At 46.3% G+C, this 15,654-nt stretch overlaps 1 protein-coding gene across 6 annotated transcripts in view; it reads right to left on the bottom strand.

Moving 5' to 3' along the window:
- SLC39A10 (solute carrier family 39 member 10) overlaps positions 1 to 4,704 on the bottom strand; it is a 48,047-nt gene extending 43,343 nt beyond the window's left edge. For 3 of the 6 annotated variants that reach the window (XM_035136392.2, XM_035136420.2, XM_035136409.2), the window contains exon 1: positions 4,390 to 4,704. The gene's annotated coding sequence lies outside the window, so the exon portion shown is untranslated. The other 3 variants (XM_035136401.2, XM_035136429.2, XM_035136375.2) reach the window with 2 other exon arrangements.
- Positions 4,705 to 15,654: the final 10,950 nt, after the last annotated feature.

Here is a 15,654-nt window from a genome sequence, read left to right as displayed (position 1 = left end):
GCATGTACCACATTCTCCAAATTTCTCATTATAATTGCAGGTCAATGTGTTTAATTTTAAAGTGTTTCAGGGTGTCCTTTGATTTTATGAGGATTGCAAGTCCTGTGGAAGAAGGGGCCCAAGTCCTCCAGAATACAGATATAACCTAGACCCATAGTATTTGTATCTCAGGCCCACCCCTTTTTAAACAGTTTTACTGCTTTGTTGCCATAATAAGAGCACCATTATTTTTTATGAACATCATCAATGTGCATGGTGCTTTACAGCTCCATAAACAAAGAGGCCCTGTGCCATCTAGGTAAAAGTTTCTACATTATAAATGAAGACTTGCTGATTATCGAAATCGGTAGCCATGAAACTTGCTATTAGGAACAGTACAAATAATAAATGGTTAATTTTGCCCACCTTGGTTTTAGGATTAACAAATCTGAAACACAGAACAGCATGGATCATTAGAACTGTGGTTAGCATTTTACATGAAGTATTTCCCCATCTTTAATATACTTTTCTGATACATGCAGACACTGGGTAGCTTCCAGAAGAGTTTATTGAGCACTCATCCTGACTGCTTTTGTACAAAATCTGCAGAGAAATTAGACACCAGCTATTTACTGAGCACTTATTATGACTTTTTTTTTTTTGCAGGGTTACATGACATTGTGTCAAATGTTATTCTCCACTTCCAGCACGCTTCCCCAGCACTTTTCTTACTGCAACAAGTCCACTTTTTAAGTACTAGGTTTGTTGCTCAAGAGCTACAAAATCAACTTTTATTGTACAACCAGATCCTGCTGGTATGGGACTGAATCTCAGCTGAAAATAGTAAGCCTGTAAGTGCCCCAGATAGCTGTTCTATAACCTGGCCTGCGATTCAATACTTACCTTCTCACCTAGGAAGAGTTTATCTCAGGAGTGAGGTCATTTGTCCCATGAGACCATTTCCCAAAACCATGACCACCTGTCCACACCTGATGTTCTATGTGACTGTTAGGTATAAAGGGCAGGTAGGGATGTGGCCGTCAGTGCATAATTGGGAGCCTTAAAATATATTCACCAACTGAGCCCTTGTACAGGAGGCAGTCAAGTGATCGGCAGTTAGAGTGAGTTTCCCAGGAGGAACACTGCAGCACAGCCTATCCCAGCAGAAAGCAGAGCTTCAAAGCAACACTTTTCAGCAGACTGGTGGTAACTTCAAGCCCAGGGAAAATTGGCCACCTTGATGATCAGAAGGGTGACACACCCCATCCACCATTCAAAATAGCCCACTGTGGCTGGCAGGTAGCAGGATCTAGGAACTGGTTCACTGGTTCGTACTATAGCTGATGCATTTCTCTAGATTATTTTTCTAGCGGGAAAGAGCCAGGAACCCTTTGAGGATTAGAAGCTTGGCCTAATTACACTCCTTATCAGTGCTGAATAAATATGATCTGGGTCCTCATCTTTTAGCCATAATAGTCAGGACACTGTGCTCTGAGGCAGAGGGAACAAGCCAAGTGCTCAACACCACAGCAGTGAGAAAGGCAATGGTAGGAATGAAGGGCAAGAAGGTTAGGTAAGAAGGGAAGGAAAAGGGCAACTACTGCCAAACTCCCTAAAAATAAAGTCTACAAAATGTGCAAAGCTGCTTTGGGAGATGTATGTGCCTTCCTGAACCATGAAAAATCAATATGCAGTACAGAGGTGTATGGAAATTTCCCAAGCCAGTTCAACTTATTCTTTCATGTCCAGCATAGTAACACTTCCCAAACACCTACATCATAAAATGTCAAGATTAAACTCAGTACACAGAGGCACAATTAAACTTTTTATTCGGGAAAAACAGTTATGGGGGAAAAAAGGAACAGAAGATGCCCAGATGGTAGAACACTGCCTACAAATCACATTTGTTTGTTAATGTGCTTTTATTAAGCAAACAGCTTGCTGAAGCTATTACAGAAATCTCTTTAGTACAATGTTGTGCAGCCTGCACCTACTCAGGGTTACCTAGAAGTAACTCACTGTGTTCAATGACAGGGCGATTTAGGATGCAATCCTACACTTATCTGGAAAAAGGCCCAATCAGACGACAATCTAATGAACACTTACATTAAGATTTACCTCCATGAACTCACAGGATCAGGCAGTGTATACTTTGGGATTAGAACAGTTTGTAATAGCACCTTATGTTCCACTTTACATTCCCTTCCCCTCCAAATCAATATTCATTAGTACATCAAATATTACTTGTCTAGTAAGATTTATGCTACAGTCCATCTACAATCGAAAATATGTAATCTGTAGCTCAATTCTGAAAACCAAGTCTAGACTAATGTCTAAAAAGGCCTAGCTACAGAAGGCAGAAAGTAACCTATGAAAAACACTTCCTGACCCTGACTGGTACATTTAACAAATCAGAGAATATTTTGTCTTTTTTTTGCTGCCAAGTGCAATACTAACATCAAACACAGCCAACATTGCAGGATTTGACAAAGACACCCCACTTTATACTTTTTTAAAGATATACTTAAATTTCTTCCCTATATCAATAGTTCAAAATCACACAAATACGAGCAGCTGCTGTACTGACAAGGGGAGTTTTGTTTTTAACAGCACGTGTTGGTATACACAATCTATTGTATCGTATTATCACTTTTTAAAAAAGTGCCACTGTTGGTATGCCACTTTTGTTAAGTTTATTAAAAAGATGCCAGCTGCATCCCTGAACACCACAGTCCTGTTATGTCATTGCAATATTTTGCTCTACCAAAACAAGCCACAGCCTACTTTCCATCTGCAGAAACTTGATAACAGATGCCACAATTCAGCTACCCTTGCTGGGATTGGGAACAAACGTGCACTCAAATGAAGTTAGTCTATTTGCACTGCGCTATTTGAATCAGGATTCTTGTGCAACTAACCACACGTTAAACACACTACTAGAGCGGGCCTGGAACTAGTCCTTTTCAGCACTAGTCTTTTCACCACATCCAGTTAGGGCACCATATTTTGTGGTTTTATATTTTGATTTTGTTCTGTGAACCTCCCTGAGACCTCCAGGTGTAGGGCAGTCTATAAATTCTAATAATGATAATAATGATAATAATAATAATAATTACTGAGGCTATTTTCGACCACCAAGTTCTTTCTTCCCGATCAGTGTTGTTGCAGTTTAGCAATACTGTATCCTTATGGCCATTTATTTCACCGTGGTTTTGTTAAGACTTTTTAAAAAGAAAAATTGGGGCGCAAGATACCGCAACAACTTCAGGGATGGGAAAGCAAGCCATTGCCCTTGAAATCTGGTAAAGACAAATTCTTGGGGGTACACTGCATTTCCCAACTTCGTTGGGTCCACGGATTCCCGATTGGTCAGGTCAAGCAAGAGACCCCAGCCAGAAGCAAAATAGCAGCTCGATCGTTTATTGAGAAGTGTTCAACCTACACACCTTGAAGAGGAACAAAGGAGGGACAAGGTTTTTTTTTTAAAAAAAGTTCCCACACCTTTCACATTGCGCACAGCGGGGCATCCCAACACCAAAGATACTGTCACACTAAGATGTGAGGCGTGCACTGCAGAGAACCCAAACACAGCAAAAATAAGACCTTCAGGGCAGCCACAGTGGATTTACTTTTTTCTTTTTCCCGGTGCTTTGCCAACCTTTCAGTGTGGTGGGCCATAGAGATACCTACCATGAGCCCCGAAAACAAAAGAGGGCAGCAACACCCATGGGCCTTGCACCGTGCACCCACCACCAGCACGTGGGCCAGGCCCGATTGCTAAAGCCCTGCAGCTGGAGCATTGGAGGGAGGAAAGAGGGGCGGGCGGCGTGGCCACGAGGCCCACCGATACTGGCGGCGCCCTCTCCTCCTCGCCCCCCAAAGGAAAGCAGGGGGTAGGGAGGAGAATGCCGAACCGGTTTCCAATGGAGAACCGCCGCCGCCTTGGGATCAAGAGCCTTTTGTCTGCTTCGCCTTCTCCTCAGCCACACCTGAGGAGGCAGCTTAGAAGAAGCAGCAGCAACAACAAAGAGGCCCAACGGGCGCTTCGTCTCCCCCCCCCGCCGCCATTGCGACCCCCCCCGCTTCACCTGAGGGAAAGGATGAGAAGGGGGTGGCGGGCTGTGTGGAAGAGACCCCCCCGCCCCCCTCACACGTTATCGTCGTTTCCTTCCCACGCCCACCAAGCCCCCTTAGCAACAGTGCTGGAGGAAAAAGGCAGCGAGGGTGCTGCGGCGGCGGGAAACGGCAAACCTACCCCGCCTCATTTTTCTCCACAGGCTGGCGAGGGGCCTGCCCCGCCGCGCTGCGGATCCCACCTACACCCCCTCTCGCCATGTCGCCGCCGCCGCCTCAGAGCCGGCCGGCTTTTATGGGGGAGGGAACGCGAACCAACGCGGTTTTTATAGCTACCTCAGCTCGAGTGTGCCGTGTGCATCTCCCTCTCTCCGCTCGGTACCAAAAACCGCCGGCGCGCGCGCGGGGTGCCGCCTCCTCCTCCCACTCCGCAGTGCTGCTGCTGCTGCTGCTCCTCCTGCGGGTGAGCTTGGCTTGGGCTTTCAAGCTTTTACTACTTTACTACTGCCGCCGCCGCGGCCTGGCGGGCGCTCTTACGGCCATTCACCAAAGCCTCTTACGCCGGGCGCCGACCTCCCCGCGCCGCGCCGAGACCGGCTTCCTCCTCCTTCTGCGCGCGCGTGCTACGCAATTTTCGCCGCCCGATGCGGTGTCGCAGCTTGCCCCTACGCGAGCGGCGTAGCGGAGGCAAGGTTGCCGCGGCGCATGCGTGGTGGGGGCCGGCGGCTTCCTGGGCAGAGGGGAAGTGGGCGTGCGCGGGGCGGTGGGGAAATATATATTTATTTGTTGTAGCTTCCCTCTCTCCTCGCTGCTTTTGTGCAGGGCTTTTGGTGTGCAAATGAAGGTTGCCCGGCCCTCCCGTGGCTCCCTGGGGAGAAGGCGTCGGGTTTTTGGAAGTTTAAGCCATTGCAGGGTGGAGCAGGGGGGAAAAGGGGGGGGGCGTGGTGCTTATCCAGGGCGGGAGAGGGAAGAGATTAAGGCCCGGGGCAGCGAAGACCCTGCGGCGAAGATCCAGAGTTCCTGCCCTTCGCAAGTTTGGGAATTAAATCACTTCCCGTTTCCTCCCTGGCCACGCATTTATTTCACTCCGCAAAAAGAGCCATCGACGCTTAAGCACATAGAAAAATTCAATATACTGTACTATCTATGCAAGCTCTGCCACTCAGCGAAGAGATTTGAAAAGGTCCGTTTAATGTGGAATAATATACACAACATTGTGTTGCTTTCATAACCATCCCAACGTTTCTCCTAGGAAAAGAGGGACGTCCCATTTCATCCTCCTCAACATCATCGTTTTATTATTTATACCCCGCCCATCTGACTGCGTTGCCCCAGCCACTCTGGGCAGCTCCCAGTATAAACACACCAATAAAACATTAAACTTTTTTTTAAAACCCTTATACAGGGCTGCCTTTAGATGTCTTCGAAAGGTTGGCTTGGGGGCCACATAAGCCCATCTTCTCCAACATTTCTCAGATGAAATGAGAACATCCTAAGGAAAAGCGGGACGTTCTGGGATCAAATAAGAAACCAGAATGGCTTCTGTAAATCCAGCGCTGTCCATGGAAAATAGGGAAACTTGGGAGGGTGTGCCAGCAACACAGAGAGAAATTCAAGATACTGTGCAAGCTCTGCCACTCAGCGAAGAGATTTAAAAGAGTTCTTAGGGCCCGTCCACACCTCGTCTTAATGTGGAATAATATGCACCCCTCGTGCTTCCTTTAGTCCCTTACCCTCGTCCCCAGAAACAGCCTCTGTCCCAGACTTTGTCCCTGCTAAATCCAGAGTTCCCCCTAGCTTTGCAGAATCTGAAAAGGACATCCACTGTGCTTTAAAAGTGCTCCCACCAGCTTTATCTGCGGTGGTGGGTTCGTTGTTGATGTGGAGTTCAAAAGAAGCAAATGGTGCAAAATGAGGAGAATGGTAACTCCGGATCAGAATCACATCTGAATATAACCTCGGTCCAGTATACCTGAAGGAGCGTCTCCACCTCCATCATTCTGCCCGGACACTGAGGTCCAGCGCCGAGGGCCTTCTGGCGGTTCCCTCGTTGCGAGTAGTGAGGTTACAGGGAACCAGACAGAGGGCCTTCTCGGTGGTGGAGCCTGCCCTGTGGAACGCCCTCCCAACAGATGTCAAAGAGGAAAACAACTACCAGACTTTTAGAAGACACCTGAAGGCAGCCCTGTTCAGGGAGGCTTTTAATGTTTAATAGATTATTGTGTTTTATTTTTCTGTTGGAAGCCGCCCAGAGTGGCTGGGGAGACCCGGCCAGATGGGCGGGGTATAAATAATAAATTATTATTATTATTATTACCGTATTATTATTTTTACCTGCTGAGGTGTGGACTGCCATGGGACAAATCGGTTACATAACATATGGATTTTGTGGGCAAGTTGAGATGGGCCCTTAAGTTTATTAAGGGGTGGGAATGCTCTTTGACACTTTTATGCCACATTCAGAAGAGCACCGCCTTTTATAATCCTGTTTAATGTGTGGAGTAATATTACCACCAGCAGTTCTCTGTGTGTGATTATGTAAATAAAGATAAATATAATTAGCAAAGTGGGTGAGAATCCTGACTTTGAAAGACTTGAGCAACTTCTGCCCCCTGCCCTGTCATGCTCCCACCCAACCCCGTTTTCTGCTGCTCAAAGCGGGCAAGAAAGCGAGATGTTCACTGAATCTTTGGTGGGCCTAAAATGTTACTTGTAGGTTTCTTTTGGCTTTAATTTTTAAAAGACCAATTCTGCAAGGCTGGAAATCCAGATACTGTACTCTGTCAGACTGATTCATGGACTGAGCATTCACAAATGTATGAATCAGTCTGACTGGAAAAAACTATTCATGCGCTGAACTATAAAAACACAGTACGTACTGTATAAGATATATATAGGATGGTGGTATGCTTATTCTGACAATTGACAGCACAGGTGGGCAACCTGCAGCCTGGTGGCCCTATGTGACCCCCGATTTCATTTTATGTAGGCCGCAACGACTCCTGAAGCTGCCCATGTCCTTTCATCCTGTAATCCTTGATGCATATTTCCTTCTTATTCCCCCTCCTGCTTTGAAAAGAGTTTCCTGCTCTTATCCTGTATAGTTTCATGTGGTTTGTGGGAGTGGGCGTGCATCCTGTGGAAAAGTAATTTCCCCATAGTTGGTGGGCTTCTGCCATATGCAGTGCTTTTTAAATGTGGGGTACACAGGAGTATCCATACCCCTAAACATTTTGTGAATAATTTTAATTTTTTAGTTTCTTCTCCAGCATGGTGAATCATCAGTTCCGTTGCTACCCCCGATGGCGGCTTCAATTCCTGTCATCGTGCTTTTTTTTAGAAAACACATTTTTAAAGGGAAAAAAAAGCACTGGCCATATGCATGTGTGTATAGCACACTAAAATCAGAAATGCATTAGAATTGTACCACAAGGGCAATCTAGTCCAACCCTTTGCAATGCAGGATTTTATTTTGCCCAACGTGTCGTAGCTAAATCAGGCTTCCTCAAACTGCGGCCCTCCAGATCTTTTGAGACTACAATTCCCATCATCCCTGACCACTGGTTCTGCTAGCTAGAGATCATGGGAGTTGTAGTCCAATAATATCTGGAGGGCCGAATTTGAGGAAGCCTGAGCTAGATTGATAATGTGTGTGTGTGTGTGTGTGTGTGTGTGTGTGTGTGTGTGTGTAAAAGCTTGTGTAAGCGATATTATCCTCAAAATGCTTTGCAAACAAATCACAGTTCACTCCAGTCCATTCTGCCACCTCCTTCAGTCCAGACTATAAGAGGCCCCAGGGGTACTACCCAGAAAAGCTCTGCCGGACGGCTCAATGAGGATGGGATGGAATCAGCAAAGTATAACTTCTTCATTGCCTTCACTTCCCTAGGTAGACTTGATGATGAGCCCTTGCCAGTATATGGTTGCATTTGACTGGAGTTTTCCTCCACTCTTTTTCCTCCACTCTTGTTTGAGCCATTGGGCCAGTGACATGTTGGGACAGCCCCATGGTCGCCATGGCAGTCACCTTGGTATGGATGTTGAAGTCCCCCAGAGCCAGCAGTCTGGGAGTCCTCAACACCGCCTCCGAGACAGCCTCTGTCAGCTCAGGCAGGGAAGCTGCTGGGCAGCAAGGCAGGCAGTAAACAAGCAGAATCTTTAATTTGCCCAATGCCAGGAAAACACACTCCCATTAACTGGACAGAGAGCCTAAAGAGAGAGGGGGGAATCTCTATAGCAGGCATCCCCAAACTTCGGCCCTCCAGATGTTTCGGACTACAATTCCCATCTTCCCCGACCACTGGTCCTGTTAGCTAGGGATCATGGGAGTTGTAGGCCAAAACATCTGGAGGACCGCAGTTTGGGGATGCCTGCTCTATGCAGTGTTTCCCAACCTTGTGCCTCCAGATGTTTTGTGACTACAATTCCCATCTTCCCTGACCACTGGTCCTGTTAGCTAGGGATGATGGGAGTTGTAGTCCAAAAACAGCTGGAGGCACAAGGTTGGGAAACACTGCTCTATAGCAACTTCCTCTCCCTGACCTTCCAAGTCAGGCATCCCCAAACTGCGGCCCTCCAGATGTTTTGGCCTACAACTCCCATGATCCCTAGCTAACAGGACCAGTGGTCGGGGAGGATGGGAATTTTAGTCCAAAACATCTGGAGGGCTGAAGTTTGGGGATGCCTGTTCCAAGTCTACCCCCACAGCTGGGCGAGACCAACTCCACCCTGCTCACCACCCAGATCTCAGTGATACCAGATCGACCTTCTCATGCATAATCAGATCATGCATGAGGGAGGTCTTACTCGCAGCCAACCGAGTTGCTGATAGCAGTTGCTGATAGGACAGCTGCAATTCCCAGGTTGGAGGAGGGGCTGGCACAAATTGCCTGTGCTGTATGCCCCTTACCCAGCCAGCCCCCATACCTCCTATTGTCCAGAACCACTGCGGTTGTGGGCAGCCCTGCTTTCCCTGCTCTCCTCCCAGGCATATCTTTTATCCCTCAATTTTTTTAAAAAAAAAACTCCCCAATGAAACCCCCAGATTTAAAAACAAACAAGTCTAAAATCAGTTTAAAACCATTTAAAACACATTAGGGCAATAATAACAGCAACAGAACCTTCTAAATAATACCCCAACCCAAGAGTCTGTTCAACTGCCTCAGCTTTTGTAGCTGGAGTCAGTCAGGGCCAGCTGGGGGAAAGCTTGCAAGACAGGGGACAGTTCCCCCGGAACTTACAGCAAAGATGACCTCTGGCTTCCTCAGCAGCCTCAGCTTTGTAGCTGGAGTGAGTCAGGCCCTGCTTTCCCAGGTCAGGTGAAAATAGCCTGCAGGACAGGGAGTAGGTCCTCCAGGACTCAAAACCAAGATGGTCTCTGGCCTCTTCAGCAGCCTCTGTTTTTTAGCTGGAGTCAGTCAAGGCGCTTCCCTCCCAAGCCAGGTGGAAAAGGTATATGCAAGGCAGGGAGCAGGTCCTCCAGGACTCACAACCAAGATGGCCATAACGTGACTCAGAACCACCAAGAACAAAAACAAGAGATAAGAACAGGTGAGAAACCCGTCTCCTTTCATAAGGGCTCCATTCCCAGTAGGTCAAAAAAGGAAAACAGGCTCAGCTGTGCATCTTATTAAAATGCTCTGAGCTTGATTTCGACCACATGTTATTCATTACTTTCATTTTTGAAACACTATTAACCAGTTGAAGGGAAAAACTTTACTGTTCATCATCCCTTTACTCACATTGAATGGTTCCCATGCTCACAGGTGTTTTGGTAGGATTTATTCAGAAAGACATCTCTTTGTTGCTCACATATACCAAGCTTCCTTAACCTCGGCCCTCCAGATGTTTTTGGCCTACAATTCCCATGATCCCTAGCTAGCAGGACCAGTGGCCAGGGATGATGGGAATTGTAGTCTCAAAACATCTGCAGGGCCAAGGTTGAAGAAGCCTGACATATACAGTGGTACCTTGGAAATCGAATGGAATCTGTTCCGGAAGTCCGTTCAACTTCCAAAACATTTGGAAACTAAGGCGTGGCTTCCAACAGCCGCGTCGGACATCCGGGTTCCAGAGAACGTTCCCAAACCGGAACACTCACTTCTGGGTGAATCGCCAAAGAATTGATGCTTTTGAATTATGGTGCTGGAGGAGACTCTTGAGAGTCCCATGGACTGCAAGAAGATCAAACCTATCCATTCTGAAGAAAATCAGCCCTGAGTGCTCACTGGAAGGACAGATCCTGAAGCTGAGGCTCCAATACTTTGGCCACCTCATGAGAAGAGAAGACTCCCTGGAAAAGACCCTGATGTTGGGAAAGATGGAGGGCACAAGGAGAAGGGGACGACCGAGGACAAGATGGTTGGACAGTGTTCTCAAAGCTACCAACATGAGTCTGACCAAATTGCGGGAGGCAGTGGAAGACAGGAGTGCCTGGCGTGCTCTGGTCCATGGGATCACGAAGAGTTAGACACGACTAAACAACTAAACAACAACAACAAAACATATTAGCTAGAGGGGCTGCCACAAATGGCTAAGAAAGCTAGCCCCCCTCTAGCCCCCTTTAATTCAAGCAGCATTTTCCCACCCATCCCCTGGGATCACATTCCGAGTCAGCTCTTAACATTGCTGCTGCAAAGAGAAATATAGCGGCAGCAATAATAATAATACTTCTTAATCTTCAGGAATGTGAAGATAAGGAATGATGGAAGTGTGCTTGGTATTAGCAAACCCATGCTAAGAGACCTTGAGGATGCGACGAGATCTTGCTGACTAAAGGAGCGTGAGCAGTTGTATCTTGCCTATATGGCTAGATTTAGTACACATAGTTTAAAAACATGCAAGATATGGGTAGTCCATCCACCCCCACTCCCCCACCCCGCTATCTGGGTAACTGTATAGGGCAGGTGCTCTAAAGGCCTTTCTTTGAATAATAAGCCTTTGCCGGGTGGCAATCTCATGTAACTGCCGTACGAAAGATAAGAAAGAGGAGAAAAACACTCTAAACAAAAAAACAGGTAGCAAAACCTTAGCATCTTTCAAGTGGAATACTAATACCCTTTGCTCTTCTGCATGGTTGGTGCTCCTGTCTGGAAGAAGGATCATATAGGATCACTGGACCGATTTGAGCAGCAGCTGGCGGGTGTGTGCAGAGGTGGGCTGCACCGATAAGGCTTCTCGGAGTGATCTGTTTTGCCAAGATGGATGGTTTGCTGAGTCTATATACACTCTTCTAGCGGTGTGGTAAGATTCTAAGCCCAAGAGGCTAAGTGGTTCAGACCACAGCGCCACCCGCCCCAAATAGGTACCGCTGCGGTGGGAAGGTAGACGCCGTTTCCGTGCGCTCTGGTTTCCATCACGGTGTCCCATTGCGCCAGAAGCGGTTTAGTCCTGCTGGCCACAAGACCTGGACAGCTGTCTGTGGACAAACGCCGGCTCCCTCGGCCTGAAAACGAGATGAGCACTGCAACCCCATAGTTGCCTTTGACTGGACTTAACCGTCCAGGGCTCCTTTACCTTTTTTTACCTTAAGATTATGAGTAGGTTGCCACAAATGGCAGGTGCTCGCAGCTCTTGTCTTTCACCTCCTCCTCGTGTTCCGATGTTGTTCGATTGTTCATCGCCTCCGGGCCAGAGTGAGAGAGGCAGGTGAACAAACAGGTTGCTATGTTATGTTGTTGTTGTTTATTAAATTTGTATACCGCCCTATGCCTGCAGGTCTCAGGGTGGTGACAACACAAAATCACAATCTAAAAGCACAAAATATGTAATAAAAACAAAAACAAACCAATACACCCCCAACACATTTTAAAAGGGCATTGGATGTCAATCAGCCAAAGGCCTGGTTAAAGAGAAATGTTTTTGCCTGGTGCCTAATGGTGTATAATGAAGGCGCCACGCGGACCTCCCTGGGGAGAGCATTCCACAAACGGGGAGCCACTGCAGAAAAGGCCCATTCATCATGTTGAAAATGAGTAGGTGCCAAACTCTGGATATTCTCATGTGAGGGGGGAGAGAGCCTAATTTCCAACAGGCATAGAAAGTGGCAGCTGAGCAACCCTCAATTTCTCCGGCTTTCTTTTTCTCAGGTTCTCAGAACCATCCGTGGTGCTCTGAAGAACCCCTTGGACTCCCTCTGCTCTGGCCATCTGCAGTTATATATTTATTTAGAAGACTTTAAAAGCACTTGATCAAAGAGGTCTGCGGGGTGGTGTGTGAACAAAACCTTAAAAGGGCAGCTAAAAGCCACAAATCAATTGTGAAAACACCAAAATACATTGAAACCATAAAGATAAAATAAAACCTTTGAAACAAACATACAGGTAAGTAATTCATATGTCTGGGTATAAATGAAAGTGCCTGAACAAATGTGTTCAGCAGGTGTCTAAAACGATATTGTGAGGGTGCGACTCCATATATCTGAAAGACCATCAGCATCCCTACCAACCTTCTTGGGAGCTAATATCTGCAGAGTACTCGGTAGTTCCATCTCTCTCAGAAATGTGGAGAAAGGTGACTAGGAAGAGGACTTTCTTTGTGTCAGGTCCTAAATTGGAGAACTCCCTACCCACAAAAGTGTATCTAGCACAGGGCAGGGGTGTGGAACCTTTTTGGCTTCTTGGGACAGATCCTTACCTGAACCCCACCCTGTTGACCAACTTCATCACGGTGACAGATGATTGGCAGATGTTTGACCCACCTACCTGTCAAAAGTCCAAAGGTTCCCAAGCACCTAGAATGTGATGTTAGTTGTGGAGCTGCTGGTTGTGGCTTAGGGAAAATGCCTTCGTGGCCCAAATTGGGACCTGTGCCAAGCCAAATCTGGCCCACTGATTGGATGCTCCCCACCCCTAGGGTCTATCATCATTCTTCTACAACTTTTGCCATATACTGCTGATGAACCTTCCTACTGTGGCTTTTGACAGTTAAAATCAAAGGCCACAGGAGTGCATACCCTTAAACATTTTGTGAATCTTTCTACTTTTGTCCATTTACTGTATTTATTTTCTCCAATCTGAACTATAAAATGGTTATAGTTACAGGTAGGTAGCCGTGTTGGTCTGAGTCGAAGCAAAATAAAAAAAAATCCTGCAGTAGCACCTTAAAGACCAACTAAGTTTTTATTTTGGTGCATGCACACGAAAGCTCATACCAAAATAAAAACTTAGTTGGTCTTTAAGGTGCTACTGAAGGAATTTTTTAATTTTGCTATAAAATGGTTATTTTCTTGAGTCAAAATGAGAGTACAGTACCCCTAAACATTTTTAAAGGAAAAAAAAACACTGGTTCATAGTATTCTGTTCTATTTGGAATATTTTTACTTGTGTGTGTTTAAATCATTGCACAGCAGAACCTCGGTTGCCAAATGCAATCCGTTCTGGAAGACCGTTCCGGAAGACTTCTGAAACGTTCGACAACTGCAGCGTGTTTGAAAACGGAAGCATTCGCTTCCAGGTTGTCGCCATTGGGTTCCGAATTGTTCGGCTTCCGAAGTGTTCGACAACCGAGGTTCCACTGTGACAGTTTTTTAAATTTGTTTCTATAACTGAAGAAGAAGAAGAAGAGTTTGGATTTGATATCCCACTTTATCACTACCCAAAGGAGTCTCAAAGCGGCTAACATTCTCCTTTCCCTTCCTCCCCCAAAACAAACACTCTGTGAGGTGAGTGGGGCTGAGAGACTTCAAAGAAGTGTGACTCGCCCAAGGTCACCCAGCAGCTGCATGTGGAGGAGCGGAGACGCGAACTCGGTTCCCCAGATTACAAGTCTACTGCTCTTAACCACTACACCACATTGGCTCTCTGGATATTATATTGTTGAAACGTGCCTCTGGACCTTCTGCTGAGGTGTGAGTAAGGAATCATATAAATAAAAGAATAAAGGATTGACTCATAAAGGTGGAACAGACGTTATGTGGCATTGTGTAAGTGCACGCTCTATAGGTCAAAGCAGCCCAAAGTGGCACTCTTTATGTAAGCGTCACATCATAGGGACTTTAAATGGCTTTTGCTTTCCGCACTGGGAGGGTATCCTGACCAATATACACCTGCCAACCCTGCAAACTGTCCAGTATGTGTTGGTTACTCACTACCCTTCTCCTGCAATAGGTCTCAGCCTCCAGAGGGCTGTAGCTGCCGTATTCATTCACCCATTTACTATCCAAGATCAGATTAAGGGGTTAGGCAAGTTACACCCATCCAGAGCCAAACAGGATCAGAGCTGGGCTCTCTGTTCTAGATGTACACAAAAGGCGCAGGATAAGTATATAAACCATCCTCACATCCAACACATAATTTTCAGCACCTGCTGGGCAAAGTGATATGTGGAGCATCGGGTTCCCTCCACCCACTTCCTTTGCGGCATCAAAAACTCTGTCCCAGTTAGCGATGTCCTCAAAAGTTTGATCATAGCTGGTCCTTCATCACTCTGCAACTGGTTCTTGAGAGGGAAAGGGGCGAGGCAGCAGAGACTAATAATAATAATAATAGTAATAATAATAATAGTAATAGTAATAATAATTTTATTATTTATATCCATCTGGTTGGGTTTCCTCTGGGCAGCTTCCAGCACATATAAAAATATAATAAAAGGTCAAACATCAAAAACTTCCAAATACAGGGTGGCCTTCAGATGTCTTGTAAAAATTGTGCAGTTCTTTATTTCCTTGACATCTGAAGGGAGGACATTCCACAGGGAGGGCGCCACTGCTGAGAAGGCCCTCTGCCTGGTTCCCTGTAACTTCACTTCTCTCAGTGAGGGAACAGCCAGAAGGCCCTCGGAGCTGGACCTCAGTGTCTGAGCTGAACGATGGGACTAGAGACACTTCATTAGGTACACTGGGCCAAATTATTCTTATTCTTGTTACAGGTAGGTAGCCGTGTTGGTCTGAGTTGAAGCAAAATAAAAAAATTCCTTCAGTAGCACCTTAAAGACCAACTAAGTTTATATTTTGGTATGAGCTTTCGTGTGCATGCACACTTCTTCAGATACCGAAGAAGTGTGCATGCACACGAAAGCTCATACCAAAATATAAACTTCGTTGGTCTTTAAGGTGCTACTGAAGGAATTTTTTTTATTCTTATTCTTATTCTTGTTCTTATTCTTATTTGTTAAATTTGTATGCCGCTCTATACCTGCAGGTCTCAGGGCAGTTGCAACATAAAATTGCAATATGAATACACAAAATACATAATAAAAACAAAAACAAAACCATCCCCAACACATTTTAAAAGAATGTCAATCAGCCAAAGGCCTGGTTAAAGAGGAACGTTTTTGCCTGGCGCCTAAAGCTGTATCATGAAGGCGCCAGGCGAACCTCCCTGGGGAGAGCATTCTACAAACGGGGAGCCACTGCAGAAAAGGCCCTGTTCTCGTGTAATGCAGAAGCATCAAATTGGCTCCGCTGCTGTTCTTGCACTGTGCTGAGCTGCCTGCCGCCTCACCCTCCCTCCTAAACCGGCAATAATGTGTGGGGTTGGAAAGCCAGGCATACAGCGCTGTCCTTTCCACGTTGTCCTCAATGTCGACTTTACCACGGCCATGACTCTTATGCATAATTTACCTCACCGCGCTACGGGGTTGCTTCTTACAGCAAGTCAGAAG

This window comes from Zootoca vivipara, chromosome 1 (assembly GCF_963506605.1).
Source record: "Zootoca vivipara chromosome 1, rZooViv1.1, whole genome shotgun sequence".
Lineage (NCBI taxonomy): Eukaryota > Metazoa > Chordata > Lepidosauria > Squamata > Lacertidae > Zootoca > Zootoca vivipara.
The sequence above is the reverse complement of the archived record's forward strand: the minus strand, read 5'-3'. Positions and strand labels throughout refer to the sequence as shown.